Source organism: Macaca mulatta, chromosome 4 (assembly GCF_049350105.2).
Source record: "Macaca mulatta isolate MMU2019108-1 chromosome 4, T2T-MMU8v2.0, whole genome shotgun sequence".
Lineage (NCBI taxonomy): Eukaryota > Metazoa > Chordata > Mammalia > Primates > Cercopithecidae > Macaca > Macaca mulatta.
Genome location: NC_133409.1, coordinates 158,064,217 through 158,082,565, shown reverse-complemented (window position 1 = coordinate 158,082,565; position 18,349 = coordinate 158,064,217). Strand labels below are relative to the sequence as shown.

The following is an 18,349-nucleotide window of genomic DNA, read 5'->3' as shown; positions in this document are numbered from 1 at the left end:
GGTGAAACGGTGTTTACGACTGTCTACACGGCTCTACTGGGCATGCTGTCTCTTTGGATGGTGTCATGTTTTTAACCCAGTGGGAAATTCATAGGATCCTCCTGATTCTGTATAAACTGTGGGACAGTTCAGTCACTTTTACCAAATCCTTATTTCCTTTTCAAACCTTGTTTACTAATTGATGCCAAATAGTATTATAGTAATTGGGAAATAAAGGAGGTCCCTCTCCTGCTTATTCCTCCCAAAGTACATTTCTTTAGCTTTTACATTTCTTAAAGCATTTCTTTAGCTTTAGTTTTGTAGCATACTTATATATTGTAGAGGGAGGTGGAGAAGGGGGAGGAGGTCTTTCATGGGCCTAGAGAAAATGAAGTTAATCACGGTTGGAAAGCCTTCCCTTAAAAATGCTGGGTTTTTGTTTTGTTTTTTAACGGAGTCTCTCTCTGTCACCCAGGCTGGAGTGCAATGGCGTAATCTCGGCTCACTGCAACCTCCCTCCTCCCGGGTTCAAGCCATTCTCCAGCCTCAGCCTCCCGAGTAGCTGGGACTACAGGCATGTGCCACCACACCCAGCTAATTTTTTTTGTATTTTTAGTAGACATGGGGGTTTTACCATGTTGGTCAGGCTGGTCTCGAACTCCTGACCTCAGGTGATCTACCTGCCTCAGGCTCCCAAAGTGCTGGGATTACAGGTGTGAGCCACTGCACCCAGCCCTAAAAATGCAATTCTAAAAATGAATAAAAAAATAACAATTCATTCCAGTAGTTCCTGAGGCATACGGCATCAACAATAGATCAGAACTATATGGAATAAGCCCACAAAGTTGAAAAATTTAGGCCGAGTGGAAGCTGGATCCCTGAAGCTAATCTCAGCGATTTAAAGTAGAGAATAAGGATGGAATGCATCCCCTCCATTAGTCTTGAAGTGAAACCACAGGAGCTCTATTCATGAGAAGTAAAATTAGCTGTATGTTCACTTTTCATGACATTTGTTACTGCACTTAAGCATTCCACAGCATGACTTAATTGCTGCTGAAATACCTAAGAGGAAAGAGAAGGCAGGAAAATAAAGTGTTTGATCTTTGAATGACAAAATAGTCACGAATCTGGGAACATTAAGTAACTAGAGATGGAGTTAGCATCACAAGCAACACACGACAAAAGTCTTGTGTCTGATGATAATAAAGTTCCCTCAACTGATTCATCACTTTTTCCCTTGCTATAATTATGAACATTCATCAAAAAAGCTCTGACATTAAAATTTCAAACTCTTGTTACTTCTGCTTTTCTATCTCATAATTAGAAAAATTTATTAATTCCAATTTTAGTTCTGGGTTTCTAAAAAATTCCAGGAATAAAACCTAGGGAGAAAGACCCTCTCATTGTATACATCTTCTTGGGGATTCACGCTCTGGGTGCTTCACTTAGACATGGTAAGTTGAAAACATAGGGAAACAAAAGATCTGAAGAAAGTAGCCAGCCTCTCCCAGAGATTGCAAACCAGCATGCAGCCAGCTGGGAGACACTTTGTGGGGAGGTAGGGACTGGAACAGTGTTAAAAGAAATGGCACTGGGCACGGTGGCTCACGCCTGTAATCCCAGCACTTTGGATCATCTGAGGTCAGGAGTTCAAGACCAGCCTGGCCAACATGGTGAAACACCATCTCTACTAAAAATACAAAAATTAACCAGGTAATACCAGTTATGTGGGAGGCTGAGGCATGAAAATCACTTGAACCCAGGAGGCGGAGGTTGCACTGAGCTGAGATTGCGCCACTGCACTCCAGCCTGGGTGACAGACTCTGTCTTAAAAGAAAAAAAGAAAAATGGCAAAAATGCCTTTTAGGTCGAGCAAAAGCTCAGTTGTTTGCCACAGTCCTCCCCATTCTTTACTGTCTTACATCTAGATTGCCTGCTTATTTCTGTTGCCTGCTTACGGGCTTTGAGTTAGCAGTTTATGCACACATTTGCTGATGCTCCCCAGATTTTCTTCCTTTTGGTATGTATTCAAATCAACCCATCCATTTAAGACTTAATTCAGGTGTTCCCTCTTCCACAAAGCCCTTCTGGCCCTCTGGTCTCACCTGACCACCCCTATGACCCTTATTCAGTGCCCTTCAGTTTTAGTTCTTACTTGTTCTCTAATTTGTTCAGGAGTAACCAAGCGGCAAATGCCTAGAGGGCCAGGTTGTGATTCACTGTTCTTGTGTTTTAACCCAGGAGAGTGGTAGTTGTGGTGTGGGAGCTCAGTTAGCTCACAACAGTTTTTTTGACAGATGGGAATGCAGGAACCAGCAAAGTGACGGAGTGGACCCCGGCACAGCCCAGTGGCCTTGCACTGGTTTCAAAAGGAAAATGAAAAGTTCTGTAAAGTCTTTAAGACTCCTATGATGGAAATATTCTCTTGGAAGCTCAAAATTGGTATTTTGGTTCTTAGTAGAATAGTTAAAACACATTTCTGCTTAAAATCTCTAAGTACTGAGGGATGACAACAGGTAGGACGAACATAGAAATACAAGTAATTTCATAATATCACCTAGGGAAGCCATAGCATTGAGCTTAAGTATTTGGTGACTGTATCAGTTTCCTGTGACTACTCTTACCTCCTTGCTTATTTCAAAGTCTGAAGTGTTTCATGTTGGGTTGAGAAAAGCTGTAAAGCGGCACCACCTGATGGTTACTACCCAAAGTGCCTGAATTGACCTTGCAATTTCAAATGTAATAAATGATCTTGGTTAGCTCAGAAGACTTTTTCCTAATGCTTTACGTGAAAAGAGCAAATTGAAATATGTTCCTCTTGGAAAATCAGAAACAAAGAAAATGTTTTAAATTTTGACAGAAGCAAACCCTCTCGTACACAGAATAATCTACCACCAAAACAGTTTGCATATGATATTCATTGAATACTATTAGCTTTCAAATAGGTAATAAATAAGATTTTATTGTCCAGTTTTTCTTTCTCCTTTAAAAGCAGATATTTTTTCTACGTAGAACTCTCCTTAACCAATTGTTTGATTATACCTCTCACCCCTTCCAACAAACACAATGTATTTATTTTAAAAATCTATCATTTGCCCTGTAGAATTTTCCACATTTTGGTTTGCACTAACTGCTTCCTCCAGTGCTGCCTAACTTGTTTCTATTCCTAGGATTTCCTGTAAACTAGTAGTAAGATCTAGATTAGATTAGAGTTGATTAAATCCCAGTTCTATTTTTGGCAAGATAATAGGTGACACTGTATGATGCTATATTAATCAAATCTTGAAGCACGTGCCTAGTTGTCCTCCTTAACGTGATATTAAGATTGATTTGCGGGTACAGGTAATGTCAGTTGGAATTCTCTATTATAAAGTTCCCCAATAACCTTTCATTGAGAGTGTGGATATCTATTGATGATCATTGTCTCCATCCATCATTTCATGAGGATTGCAAAATAGTGATGGTATAAGTTTTATTATTACTTATATACCTATTAGCTGGGATTTTCTCATCATCTATTTAGTTAGCTTGAAATACAGTTCAAACAGGAAAGAAAGAACAAATATGTGATCAATCTCTTTAAAATATATATTTAGAATAACAAATTAGTGTCCTGGCAACCTTCAAAGGTGAGCAGTGATGTTTTGTGTTTCATTAGGAATTCATAGATTTTTATATTGGATGTATTTTAACCCATTGCAAGCATTATTCTTGTTGATGCACAAGTGGTTCCACATTTGACAAATGCATATATTTTTAACATAAATACTCTTAATATGTGGCATGGTTGTTAGGAAAGCAGGCATACTGTAATGTTCTCAGAATAAATTATTACCACTTTCAAGGAAGGCAATTTAGCAATATGTATTAGGAGCCTTAAAAAATGTATGCCCTTTGATTTATACTCTAGGATCAAACATAAAGCAGTCTTTTCTATGAAAATAATCAGGAACATAGCTAATAATTGTATAAAGATATTAATTCTAGTGAAAAGTTAGAAAGAGATGTCAGCCGGGCACAGTGGCTCATGCCTGTAATCCCAGTACTCTGGGAGGCTCTGAGGCGGGCATATCACGAGGTCAGGAGATCAAGACTATCCTGGCTAACACGGTGAAAAACCCCATCTCTACTAAAAATACAAAAAATTAGCCGGGCGTGGTGGCACGCGCCTGTAGTCCCGGCTACTTGGGAGGCTGAGGCAGGAGAATCACTTGGACTCGGGAGGCAGAGGTTGTAGTGAGCCAAGATTGTGCCACTGCATTCCAGCCTGGGCAACAGAGTGAGACTCTGTCTCAAAAAAATAAAAAAAAAAAAAAGAGAAAGAAAAAAAAGAAAAAAGAAAAAGATGTGAATAAGTATGATGATATACTATAGCTACCATATTAAAAATCCAGTTTTTTGAAGAATTCTTGTTATCATGGGGATATTTTTATATTACATTAATTGAAAGAAGACTACCAAAATATGTATATATACCAAATTATATACATAATATGTATATAAACAAAAGACTAGGAAGTCATACTTCAAAATATTAATAGTTATATCTGGATAGTGGGATTACAGGATATTTTTATGTCTCATTTGTATTGTTCTTTACTTTAAAAATTATTTCCAAGATTATGTATTACAATATGTCTTATTAAAAATCAGCTAGTATTAAAGGTTTTTCTGGACAATGTTAATTTGCTATTGTTGGAATAAACAACCAAGTAAATAGTTTATAATAAACAAGCAGAATGTCTCCTTACGTGTTAGTGAAAATTCTGCAAGAAAAAAAAGAACACTTTTCCCTCAGCTAAAAGATCCTTCTGAGTTAGTTAAAGAATGAAAACACAACTAAGCAGGATTTGAAATAAAACATGCAGGAGCCTTCCTGAGATAGGTTATATTTTTCCTCCTAGAATCTGCTCATTGCAATTAATTAGCCTTCTTCAAGAGTAAATTTTCCCTGTGCTATCCAATAAGTCAATGTGATATTCATCCTGATTCTTACTGTGAATGAGAGCATCAACATAGATTAAGATGGATGTATCTGCCATTTGTAATGAGATTCCACAAGGTATCTCCACCCACCAGGTCCTTTCTGATACTGGCAATCTCTGATTTTTGATATCCTAATGTCTAGTTGTCACTTCCAAAAGTCTAACAACCTCTAGTCCAAACCATTTATTAATCCTTAATCTCTGCCTCACCCTCGTACTACCAAACAGGTATTCAATGTCCAAAATTAGATAGTCCCAATGAGATAAAAGAAAATAAAATTCACAAATAATATTGTCAAAACAACTTTTAACATGCTGTTATAAGTCCTATTTCCTGGAAGCTCTTTGGGGACAAAGTTCATGTCTAGTTTAATTTTTTTCTTTTCTTTTCTTTTCTTTTTTTTTTTTTTAGACGGAGTCTCTCTCTGTTGCCCAGGCTGGAGTGCAGTGTCGTGATCTTGGCTCACGGCAACCTCTGCCTCCTGGGTTCAAGCGATTCTCCTGCCTCAGCCTCCCAAGTAGTTGGGATTACAGGTGCCCACTACCATGCCTGGCTACTTTTTTTGTATTTTTAGTAGAGATGGGGTTTTATTATGTTGGCCGGGCTGGTCTCGAACTCCTGACCTCAGGTGATCCACCCGCCTTGGCCTCCCAAAGTGCTGGGATTACAGGTGTGAGCCACTGTGTCCAGCTAGTTTAATCTTTGTTTCCTTTGCATATAGGACAGTGCTCATTTCGTGAGTATTTATTGATGATAGAAGTGAGATGAGGAGGAGGAAGAAGAAAGGAGAGGAATGCATTTCTGGACAGGGTGACTATATGAAAAAAGGTATGAGCTTTGAGTGCTAGAGGGAGTGAGGAGACCAGCTCTGTTTAAGAAGAAGGATCATGCAAGGGGATTATAGAAATTAAGGTTGTGGCACCCAAATGCCCATCGATCAATGAGTGGATAAAGAAATTGTGGTATACATACACGATGAATACTACTCAGCTATAAAAAGGAATGACTTAATGGCATTCACAGCGACCTGGGGGAGATTGGAGACTATTATTCTAAGTGAAGTAACTCAGGAATGGAAAACCAAACATTGTATATTCTCACTCATAAGTGGGAGCTAAGCTATGAGGATGCAAAGGCATAAGAAAGACACAAAGAATTTTGGGGACTCAGAGGGAAAGGGTGGGAAGGGGTTGAGGAATAAAAGACTACAAATTGGGTTCAATGTATACTCCTCGATTGATGAGTCAAAATCTCACAGATCACCACTAAAGAACTTACTTATGTAACCAAATCCCGCCTGTTCCCAAGAAAACCTATAGAATTTAAAAAAAAAAAAATTTAAGATTTAAAAAAAAAAGGAAATTAAAGTTGTGGCAAATGTGGCAAGACTGTGGAGGGTCCCAACATTTAGCTGAGGAGTTTGTCTATAGTCTGAGTCAGTGAGAGACCAGATTGAAATCCACCCTATTACATGAAACAATCCTAAATTCCTTAATGCTTCAGATCAGGTAATCGGTTTATAAGAGAAAGTTGGTGCCAGGGGAAAGATAAATATTAAACTTAAAAAAAAAAAAGGTCTGTAACTATGTAGAAATGAACCCATCAATTTCATGGAATTAGATACACTTGTTTTTAGGTATAATTTACATGGAGTAAAATTAGCCCTTTTTAGTGCATAGTTCTACAAGTTGTAACAAATGTATACAGTAGTGTAACCGCCACCACAATCAAGATACAGAAGAGTTACATCATATGAAAAAAGTTTCCTCATGCCTCCGTAGTCAACCTCTCTACCTAGCCCTTGGCAACCAATGATTTGCTTTCTGTCCTAATAGTTTTGTCTTTTCCAGACTGTCTTATGAGTGGTATCATACAGTATGTAGCCTTTTGAGTCTGGCTTCTTTCACTTAGGATAATGCATTGAGAATAAGCCATGTGATTGCATGCATCAGTTCATTTGTTTTTATTGCTTAGTCATATCTCATTGTATGGATATACAGTTTGCTTAATCATTAATTCATAAGGACAAATATTTCTTTTTAACATAACACATATAACTAATGTGGTACCCAGGCTGGAGTGGGGTATGTTCACAGCTCACTGCAGCCTCAAACTCCTAGGCTTAAACCATCCTCCCACCTCAGCCTCCTGAGTAGCTAGACTACAGGTGTGTGCCACCACACCCAGCTAAGTTTTTGATTTTTTTGTAGTGATAAGAGTCCCACTGTGTTGTCCAGGCTGGACTTGAACTCATGGGCTCAAGCAGTCCTCTCCCTACTACCTCCCAAAGTTTTGGGATTATAGGCATGATGGTGCAACCATGGCTAGCCCAAAATAATATTTACAAGCTTTAGGGATTTATTTACTAATCGACAAAGATGATGACAGGAAAAAGAGAAAATGCAAATAGAGTATGCATTAATTTCAGAAAGGTGAATGTCACTGCCCAGTAGACTCGTTTTCAGAGCAGTCAATTTTTTTACTAGTGTATCTTTTAATTGCCATTTTATAGCTACCCACCGCAGCTGCCCCCCACCCTTCCCTTCAATGACGATGTTTGCAGGCTTCAGGGGACCAGGGACAAAGCTGGGGCCTGGTAGCCCCACTACGCTACCAGCTGGGAAGAACAAGTAACAATTACAAATTATCACAACAGTTAGCACCTGTACTTGGGGTAGCTGCAAAGTGAGGAGGCCCCAGCTCCTCATTGTACAGTGGTCTATTTGGCAGTGACCTTGCTCAGGAGGCAATGATACTCCTTCAGCCTGAGGGAATTGATGTCGATGAACCCAGTGGCATCAATTGGTTCATAATCACCCTGCGCGTTCATGCTCATGAGCTTCTCGTTGTAGGGAGACAGTGGGGACTCCCGGCTAAGGATGTACACCTGGCCCTTGAGGACGGACACCTGCGCTTTCCCTTCTACTCAGTCCTAGGACTTGGCGATGCAGTGGCGGACAAATTCACACTCAGGGCTGTGCTGGAAACCGGCAAATTTCAAGCTCAGCAAATTTCAAGCCCAGGCCTTGTTTGATTTTGCGCACCTCCTGCCTGGTCCATGGTGAAGGCTGCGATGTCTAAATGAGTGTGGTAAAGGATGGTGCCTGCTGGGGTCTCATAGATACCTCGGGCCTTCATTCCAGTGAAGTGGTTCTCCATGATGTCAGTACATCCCACACCGTGCTTGCCTGCGACTTCGTTCAGGTACATGAAGAACTCCAAAGAGGTCTAGTGGGTGGAGCCATCCTTGACGTTGGTCACCTTCACGGGGACCCTTTACGCTGGTCCCTTCACAGGGACCGTTTTTTAAACTCGATCTCGAGGATGTCAGGGGTGTTGAGGGCTTTGGCCGGTTCCTGGGTCTTCGTGTAGAGACCTGGAGGCACTTGGTTCTTGGGGTTCTCCAGGGTTCCAGCCTCCCGGCTGATATGCATGAGATTCTCGTCCATGCTCCATGGGTTCTTGGGAGTGACGGGAATGGGAATCCCGTGTTGCTTTGTGTATTCCATCAGCTCATTACTGCCCTTGAACTGGTTATAGAACTCGGGCATCCTCCAGAGTTCAATGACCTTTATCTGTGAGGGAGTGCCAGCGAGTACCAGATGAGCTCAAACTGGACCTGATCGTTCTCCTTACCCGTGGTGCCGTGGGCACCCTCTCCTGCTGGACGATTTCCACTTGTTTGCTGGCAATGCAGGACCTGGCGAGAGGGGTGCCCAGGAGGTAGCAGTCCTCACACAGTGTGCTGGACTGGATGGCCGGCCAGATGAACTCCTCCACAAACTCCCTGATGACATCCTCAGTGAACACCTGTTTGGCCACAAGTTTCAGTGCCGCCTTCCTGGCTTCCTCGAAGTCTTCCTTCTGGCCAGTGTTGGCCAGGTAGGCAATGACGTCATAGCCTTGTTCCTTCATCCACACGAGGATGCAGGAGGTGTCCAGGCCACCACCATAGGCCAGAACCATGGAGCCTTTGCCGGACCTAGCATCTGGGATTGGAGGCACTAGTTCTAAGCATCTGGAGCCTGTCTTCATAGTGCAGTGAACCACTCTTGTCAGGCAGCGGTGGCAGGCAACAGAGCAGAAGCATGCAGATTTTTAAACCATTGTTAAAGGTTTACAGTTCTGTGTCGTTTTGGAAGCAGTGTGCCCCCAGACTGCCAACTGACCCTCAAAGAGGAAGGAAAGCCCTCACCTTGCCTCCCGACAATACTGCAGCGCTGTTTCTCATAACTTGTAACTGCTGCTTCCCTACTCTGTCCATGGAGCAGGTGAGTATCAGACTTAGCTGAGGCTGATAATCGTTTCTAGATTTTGTCAATGCTTTGCCTTCAGTTTCCTCTTTATGCCTCTTCTAATCCATTGATATCCTTCTCACCATGGGTTTTCTTTGATGACTTGGAAAACTATTTTCTCTGTTTCTAGTTATTTATTGAAAATTGAAGTTGCCATCCTTTCGGCTCCACAACATTCTCTGAAGCCAAATTTGTGACTTCAGGTTGTATGTCGATGGGTGAGCAATCAGACATGTGGGGCCATGCTCAGTTTAACCTTCAAATATTCACACTAAATGGACGGGAGAAGAGTCCAGAAAAAGAGGCCATAGTTGATATGTAGAGGTCTCTTTTACCATTTAATGGTAACAGGAAGCCCTCTCTGCCTCACGCCCGCTCCCACCCACAGCTCCTGGTGTACAGGTGGGTGGCAGGAGTTCTAAGAATTTGATCTACTCAAGGGGGGAAAAAGGTAATTTAGAAGCTTCTATTTATTTAGCTTTAGGATTCTTCCAGACAAATTCCAATAAGAGCCTGTGGTGGTAAGGTTTCTGCTATTTGGAGATAGTACTTTGGATTTACATAGAAACTCTCTGTTGAATAACAGTGCTCTGGAAGCCCAGAGCTAGGGGAAGACTGGGTGCATGACAAGGCTTTTTTAGGGTTAGAAGTATAAAAGCAACAGGACCTTTAAAAAAAAAAAAACGACAGGGACAGATAAAGAAGTTTACCCTCGCCCCCTCCCAGCACTATTTGTGCCTTAAAAGAAGGGAAAAACAAAAGTTCTTTTTAATTGAAATTGAATTTCTAAGGAGAAAAACATTTCATTGTTTTTAGAATATAACTGATTAAAACGAAAACTGAATGTTGAACTTGAGAAAACCATACAAATTAAAGAAAATGCACATTAGGTTTAAAAGAAAAACTTCCTGTGATATGATGAATATGCGTATTCAACACGGCTTTGGAAAACATTGTTTTTTCACTTTAAGGAGCAATCTTTCCCTTCCCTTAGTCCTCTAGTGAGCAACTGTTCAGGACGAGTGAGAGGGTGGGTTTTCTTAGAGGTCAAGAATCAGAGCTGTGGGAGACACTGAAATATGGGCTTGACCAGAAGACTGTGATACATGGATGAGCTTCTTCACGACTCCAAGGGATGATTTGGTTGTGCTTTGATATATGGTATTTCAAAACCAAGTTGTACGTGTATTCACCAACAAAAGAAACTGAAGAAATTGCATGAGATTAAAAGTTACAAAGATTGTTGGGTTTTTTGTTTTTGAGTCACAAGCAAGTCATTTTTAAAAGCATCGTGCTCAGCAAGACAGGTTTATAAATGAATGCTACTCACAGATGGAAACTAAAGAATGAACCAAACCACTAAAAGCTACATAAAAGGTTTCTTATTTTTCTGTACTGTATGATTAATTAGAGCCATCGTGTGAAAAAGAGAGGAAAATTGCTTCTCTTCATGGTATTTTGCTATTAGGGAGCTTTTATTAGATATTTATTTAGGTATACATTTTGTCACATGTATAAATGAGAGCCAAGTTCATTATTTGAGATCTCACTAATTGGGATTTATGAGAAGTCACATAGAGATGGTTTCAAGTTTACCTCTGCTTAGCAAATGAAAAATAAAGGACTGCGAAGGGCGGATTGAAAAGATGAACCTTCTAAAGCATTTTGGAAGCTCAATATGCAAACAACGGAGACACTAATTATAAATGCTTCCTGTTTATCCTTAAAGACAAGAAGCCTGAGAATTTCTAGAAGGCAATACTTTGTTACCCTAAGCAGCTGTACATTTTTCTTTTTCTGTATATTACAGAAAGGAGTTTTATGTGTACTCACAAAGAAATCATTTACATGAATTTCAGAATATGAATCCTGCAATTGCTTTGAATTTGTGAACGTTCACTGTCAGATGGAGATTACGGTGGTCTAAAATTCAAGACCATGCCAACTTTAAAGAAGGTAAACAGAGGAAAATCTTGGGGCATACAGCACGAATGCCTCTGAAAGGAATTTGGCAGGAGGTAAGAGGCTGAGGTCTGGAGGAAACAAATAATAACTCAAGTGCTCTCCAGTGGAGAGGAGGCTGAGAAGAGGCCACTCTGGCTTGCTCCACAGGCCCTAGACCACTCCCGGGCTGCTCAGGTGTGAGTCTGTTTGCTGATTTGCTGACATCACCGGACTCACAAGTCCTGACACAGCAAGTGCAAAAGAAACCACTCAGGTAAACGGCACATTCTGGGATCCGCAAGTCTTCTATAAGTAGCTGCTCCAATTTCCAAATGTTAAAACAAAAAAGTAAGCTCATAAAGAACTTGCTGATGCATTCTATTTTTAAAATAATAATAAAAAATAATTTGGGTGATACTGCATAGCTCACAAAAGATTTCCACGTGCATTATCTTAATGCAAACGATAATCGCGTAAGGGTGGATTCAATTCACCTACTTTTGCTTACAAGACGGCCCAAGCACCGAGAAGCGAAGAAAAGCACTTAGCACACAGGACTGCAGAGCCACCCAGCCCTCTGCGGGTTCCCAGGGGGAGGCGCTCGAGGGTGAAGTACAAACCCATCCCCAGGCTCCGAAAGAAAAGTCTACAAGCTGACCTCTGTGGGAGGGTCAGGGCCCAGGGTCTAAATATAGACATGCTGTGCAGCGGTTTCTGTTTCTTTCACGCACAGCACAGAAGGAAAAGCGTTTGGGGTTCAGTTCTGGCAGGAAATAAATACGTAACCGGCCTCGTGGTGGCCATGCTGTAGCTGGCTCACTCCGAGCAGGCACCTTGGGGGATGACAGGGGCATCCTCCGCTAAGGGTGGGAACAGCCTTGGGTGCCCCAAATGCTGGGGAGAAAGAGGGCCCCCCTCCCTGGGTATGAGTCACCAAATCCTTGAGCGACTTAGGTGCTCCTGCCCCACCCTCTTCTCCACCTCAGCCCAGCCTCTCAAATACCGTGATCCGCAGACGCTCCCAGGTTGGGAAACCGACTGAACAAGAGGGAAGAGGCAAGTTCCGTGGACAGGAATCCCTGGAGACACACCCAGCAGCCGAGGAAGGCAGAGGTGCTCCAGTCGGGCCGCTGAGCCATCCTTCTTGGCTCGGTTCTGAGAAGAAAGGGTAGTGGGCACCGTCCGTTGGAAGTGGGCTGGCTGCCTACGACCCCCACCAGCTCTAAGTCCAAGGGTTCTGCGTGTTCAGATTTCTTTCTGAGTGGCCCCTACCACTCTCGTCCTACATAAAAAAGAATTCAGGGACTCAAGGTAGGCATTCTGTAGAGATTTGAATATTCGGTTAATTTTCCTTCACTGTATTCTCAGACACCTGGACATTCAGCACAGCGCAGGAAGATGCAGTTTCCAATAGATTTCCAAATATCTCCTTAGCTGCCCTCAGACATCGCCAGCCCTTGTCCTGCCTCTAGGAGACTCCCAGAGCTGTGTGCATTTCAACCGGGCCCATGTTTTGAGATTTGGGGAGAGATTGTAGGGTGTATTTTCTGACTAGACAGCGTGGCCACTGGAAGAACCATAAAATTAGGAGTTGATTGATTTGAGCTTGAGTCCTAGAGTTCTAGCAGTGAAAACCCGCTCTGGACTTATGAGTGTCTGAATGTTGGCTCTGTTCTGCCACACTGTGGCCTGTGATTTTTAGTAAGTCCTTTAACTTCTCTGAGCCTCAGCCTCTCACTTGCAAAATGGATACAATTACCAACCTTATAGGGTTGAACTGAGAATTAAGTGAGATAATGCCCAATAGGGGAGCTGGCACAATGCCTGATACTGAGAGGTGACAATGTGCTAGCAGCCCTCACTCTCAGTGCCTCCTTGGCCTCCAGCCTTGGCATCCACTCTGGCGGCACTTGAGCCCTTCAGCCCGCCAGGGTACCATGGGAGCCCCTCTCTGGGATGGCTGAGACCGGAGCTTCCTTCCTCTGCTTGCAGGGAGGTGTGGAAAGAGAGGCGCGGGTGGGAACCGGGGCTGCGCTCACCGGACGGTATGAGTTCCGGTGGGCGCTGGCACAAGCTCAGCAGGCCCCACAAACGGAGCGGCCAGCCGGCACCACAGGCCCAGGGCAATGAGGGGCTTAGCACCCGGGTCAGCAGCTGCGGAGGTTGCGCCGGGTCCCCCCACAGTGCCAGCTCGCCGGCTTCGCACTCAAATTCTGGCTGGGCCTTAGCTGCCTCCAGGTGGGGCAGGGCTCGGGACCTGCAGCCCGCCATATCTGAGCTCCTCCCCCTGCGGTGGACTCCCGGGCGGCCTAAGCCTCCCTTATGGGCGCCGTCCCCTGCTCCGTGGTGCAGGGTCCTATTGACTGCCCAAGGGCTGAGGAGTGCAGGCAGGGCTCCAGACTGGCAGGTAGCTCCACCTGCAGCCCTGGTGCAGGATCCACTGGGTGAAGCCAGCTGGGCTCCTGAACTGGCTGGGGACTTAACTTTTATATCTAGCCTAGGATCATATGTGCACCAATCAACACTCTGTGTCTAGCTCAGGGTTTGTAAATACACCAATCAGTACTCTGTATCTAGCTAAGCTAGTGGGGACTTGGAGGACTAGCACTCTGTGACTCCGTGTCTGGCTCAAGGATTGTAAACGCACCAATCAGCACTCTGTGGCTAGCTCAGGGTTTGTAAATACACCAATCAGTACTCTGTGTCTAGCTCAAGATTTGTAAATAGGCCAATTGGTACTCTGTATCTAGCTAACTAGCACTCTGTGACTCTGTGTCTAGCTCAAGGATTGTAAACGGACCAATCAGCTCTCCGTAAAATGGACCAATCAGCAGGATGTGGGTGGGGCCAGATAAGGGAATAAAAGCAGGCTGCCGGGACCAGCCAGGGGCAACCCACTCCAGTCCCATTCCACACTGTGGAATTTTTATCTTTTTGGTTTTTGCAATAAATCCTGCTGCTGGTATTTTTTTGGGTCCATGCTGCTTTTATCAGCTGTAACACTCACCAGGAAGGTCTGCAGCTTCACCCCTGAAACCGGCGAGACCACAAACCCACCAGGAAGAACAAACAAGTCCAGACGCACTGCCTTTAAGAGCTGTGATACTCACCACGAAAGTCTGCAGCTTTACTCTTGACTGGTGAGACCATGAACCCACCAGAACGAAAAAGCTCCAGATACATCTGAATGTCTGAAGGAACAAACTCCAAGCACACCATCTATAAGAACTGTAACACTCACTGTGAGGGTCCATGGCTTCATTCTTGAAGTCAGTGAGACCAAGAACCCCCCAATTCTGGACACAATACTAATATTGCCCCTAATAAATGACAGATGTACCGTCTTACTCCTTTCTCTCTGAGCTTCAGTTTCCATACAAGAAAAAAATTGGGGGGCAGGGATAGTACGGATCCTTCTAGCTCTGCAGGGTAGTTGTGGGTCTCCAATGAGATAATGCATGTGAAATCACTTCCGCCCTTAGGAATGTGAAGTCACTTCCACCCTTAAGAATGTGAAGTTTTAATCAATTTTATCAGGTTGGCACTGGGCCCTTCATCTAGTCCACACTAGGGTGGGAAAGTATGGGGAAGAGTGGATCTGATTTGATGTAGGAGGAGGTAAGGAAAGGCCCTGAGAATTGTGCTCTAAGACTGAGAGAAGATACCATTGATTAGTACAACTGGAGGCAGCAGAGTGCAAGGAGAGGTTGCCCTCAGAGAAATGAGGGCCGGGTGCAGTGACTCACGCCTGTAATCCTAGAACTTTGGGAGGCTGAGGCAGGCAGATCATGAAGTCAAGAGATCAAGAACATCCTGGTCAACATGGTGAAACCCCGTCTCTACTAAAAATACAAAAAATTAGCTGGGCGTGGTGGCACGCCCCTGTGGTCCCAAGTACTTGGGAGGCTGAGGCAAGAGAACGGCTTCAACTCGGGAGGTGGAGGTTGCAGTGAGTGGAGATCATGCCACTGCACTCCAACCTGGCGACAGAGCAAGACTCTGTCTAAAAAAAAAGTAAGAGAAAAGGAGTGGATAGGAAACCAGGAACGAACTCTGGCCTGGACACAAAGGAATGTTCACGTACTGACTGTACTGAGACAGTGAGTGGTCTGACTGATGCCTCACAGATGAGCAGGGGCAAGACCAGGAAACAAGTCCCATACCCTGAGCTGGGACTCTCCGTGCCCCACATCACCTTCTCAGATGACAGAAATAGAGACAGCATTGGGAGTGAGGGTGAAGGAAAAAAAAATACGTAACCTTACCCTGAAGATTATGCTTCTCATCTTAAAACAAACAAACAAACAAAAAAAAACCCGGTATCTTCATTTTTTAACTGTTGTGGGGAAATAGAAGAAAATCAAAAATTTTTTTTTTTTTGGTCCTTTGAGGGAATTATAACGATGTCTGGGATACTCAGTTAAAAGCTGGGTTAAAAACATGAAGTCAAACTATATGCTTTTCTTAAGAGATCAAGATATTCTTTAATTCTTTTCCTTCTGTGTGCAGGATATTATTGTTTTAGATTGAAAACACAGACTTTTAACTCAAGGTAGGGAAAGAAAATGGAGTGGGAGAACCAGACAGCCAGAAAGCTCTTCAAACCTAGTGGGACTCCTGGTTTCTCCACAACTGGGTCTTAGCTTGACAGAACCATTACAGCCTCCACTACAGTGTCTCTCCCCTTTTTCCCATCCTTGTTCTTCTGTATCCTCCTGCCTCTGCTTGTCTGTGTCATCCTGGCTCAGGTCTTAAATGGGGGGAAAGATCTCTGTTTTTGTGTACAGGTTGTATAATCATATACAATGTCAAAGAAAAAGTAGGGTTGATGACTGGCCTAATACATTGTGAATCATAATCATTTACTGCTTATTAAATAAACTATCCCTGCGTAGTTGCCACTGATGATATTGCCAGGGTACAGATGAGGTGAAGTGGGACTTAGAGGGTTCAGAGTCCCTCGTTTGCTCAGAGCTTCCCCTGAGAGAGGACCAGAGCTATGGATAGAATGGGGGTGCCCCAGAACTCGGGGGTTGTCCCCTCTGATGACCATGTTTACTCATGCTTTTTGGTGATTAGAGATCTTACCACTTGCAAATAACTATACTGTATAAGAATACATCCAATAATAGGATACTACTCAGCAACGAAGAGGAACAAATATACATGCAATATCGTCGATGAATCGCAAATGTATCATGTTAAGTGAAAGACGCAAGACTCAAAAGGCTACATACTGTATGATTCCGTTTATGAGATTTTTTTTTTTTTTTAAGATGGGGTCTTGTTGTTTTTTTTTTTTTTTTTCTTTCTTTCTTTTTTTGAGATAGAGTTTCACTCTTGTTGCCCAGGCTGGAGTGCATTGGTGTGATCTAAGCTCACTGCAACCTCTGCCTCTTGGGTTCAAGTGATTCTCATGCCTCAGCCTCCTAAGTAGCTGGGATTACAGGCATATAACACAATGCCCAGCTAATTCTGTATTTTAGTAGAGGCGGGGTTTCTCCATGTTGGTCACGCTGGTCGTGAACCCCTGACCTCAGGCGATCCACCCACCTTGGCCTCCCAAAGTGTTGGGATTACAGACGTGAGCCACTGCGTCTGGCGCCGGGGTCTTGCTATTGCACTTGCCTAGGCTGGAGTGCAGTGGCTATTCACAAGCAGGATCCCACTACTGATCAACATAGGAGTTTTTACCTGCTCTGTTTTCAACCTGGGCCGGTTCACCCCTCTTTAGGCAACCTGGTGGTCCCTCACTCCCAAACGGTCACCATATTGATATTAAACTTAGTGCAGACACCCCGTCAGCAGAGCACACTATACCCCAGAACTCCTGGGCTCAAGCCATCCTCCCGAGTAGCTGGGACTTTAGGCATGTGCTACTGTACCCAGCTTATGAGACATTCTGGAAAAGCCAAAACGATAAGGACAGAAAACAGATCACTGGTTGACAAGGGCTGGGGAAAGGGATTAACTCCAAATGGGCATGAAGGAATGTCTGGGGTGATGGAACTCTTCTATATCTTCATTGTTGTGGTGGTTACACGACTGTAAGTATTTGTCAAGACCCATAGGACTGCACACTTAAAAAGTATGCTGTACTCTATGTAATTATACCTCAATAAACATGACTAAATTTTTTTTAAACTATTAACAAAGATTGACTGATATATATGTTGGAGTGTTTAGAATAAAGTATACAGATGTCTGTAATTTATTTAGACAGCATTAAAAATAAGATTTATTAAAGGATTTATAGAGAGATACATAGTTAGGTATGTGATGTAGGTGGTAGTTACATGGATATTCACTGTATAATTATTTCAACTTTTCTATATGTGAAATGTATTAATAACAAAATGTTGGAAAACATTTAAAAATACATCTAATGCATTTTCTTCACCATCTATGCCATTTAGAGGGTTGCTTGTAGACCCATACACTTGCTTTCATACTCTCTCATGAGTTCAAGAGTACTCTCCCTCCCCCCTTCAAACCATCCTAATAGGAGTAAAGTTTCCCCTTGGTACAGAGGGGAAGAGCTCTTGGGGTTCTTTGCCGACTCACATGAATTTACTGTCCTCCCTTTGATGCAGTATCAGCAAGCGAATCCTTTATGGTGTTTTGTTTTGTTTTTTTTTTTTTTTTTACTTGCTTGAAAATGGAAGGAATGGATTAATTTCACTCAATTTGTAACAAACCTCAGGGAACAAGCTTTGGGCAGGAGCAATTCAAAGTGTTAGCAAGTATCTCAGTCTCCGTTTTTCTTGATACTGCCTGGTTCTTGCTGCTGGCTCAGGCTTTGCCTGCCTCTTTCCATCCCACCCTGCAATGGAGGTAAGAACTAAGCCACCTGCTCCCAAACACAAGAACCTCTCTGATGCCTCAGAAACCAGGAACCCCTAGAGCCAACCCTTGATGGGATTGGAAATGGTCTTGTTTCCAAATCACTCTCTGTTTGGTGGAGGATGAAAAGATCTCCCCTTCAAAGAGTGTGTGAGGCATAGGTTTTTGAAAATAGATATGCATACCTTCTCCCGATTACCGTGACCTTTAAAATAGCCCAGTTTCCAGCTGGAAACAGAAAGAGCAGCACAGCGTGACTGGAGAGTCACAGATGTCCAGCCTCCATAAGTAAGTACATGGAT

At 43.2% G+C, this 18,349-nt stretch overlaps 1 protein-coding gene and 1 pseudogene across 1 annotated transcript in view; both read right to left on the bottom strand.

Annotated features, from left to right (window-relative positions):
* Positions 1–18,349, bottom strand: part of RIPOR2 (RHO family interacting cell polarization regulator 2) — a 238,468-nt gene that overhangs the window by 210,467 nt on the left and 9,652 nt on the right.
* On the bottom strand, positions 7,560–9,116 carry LOC144340554 (argininosuccinate synthase pseudogene; annotated as a pseudogene).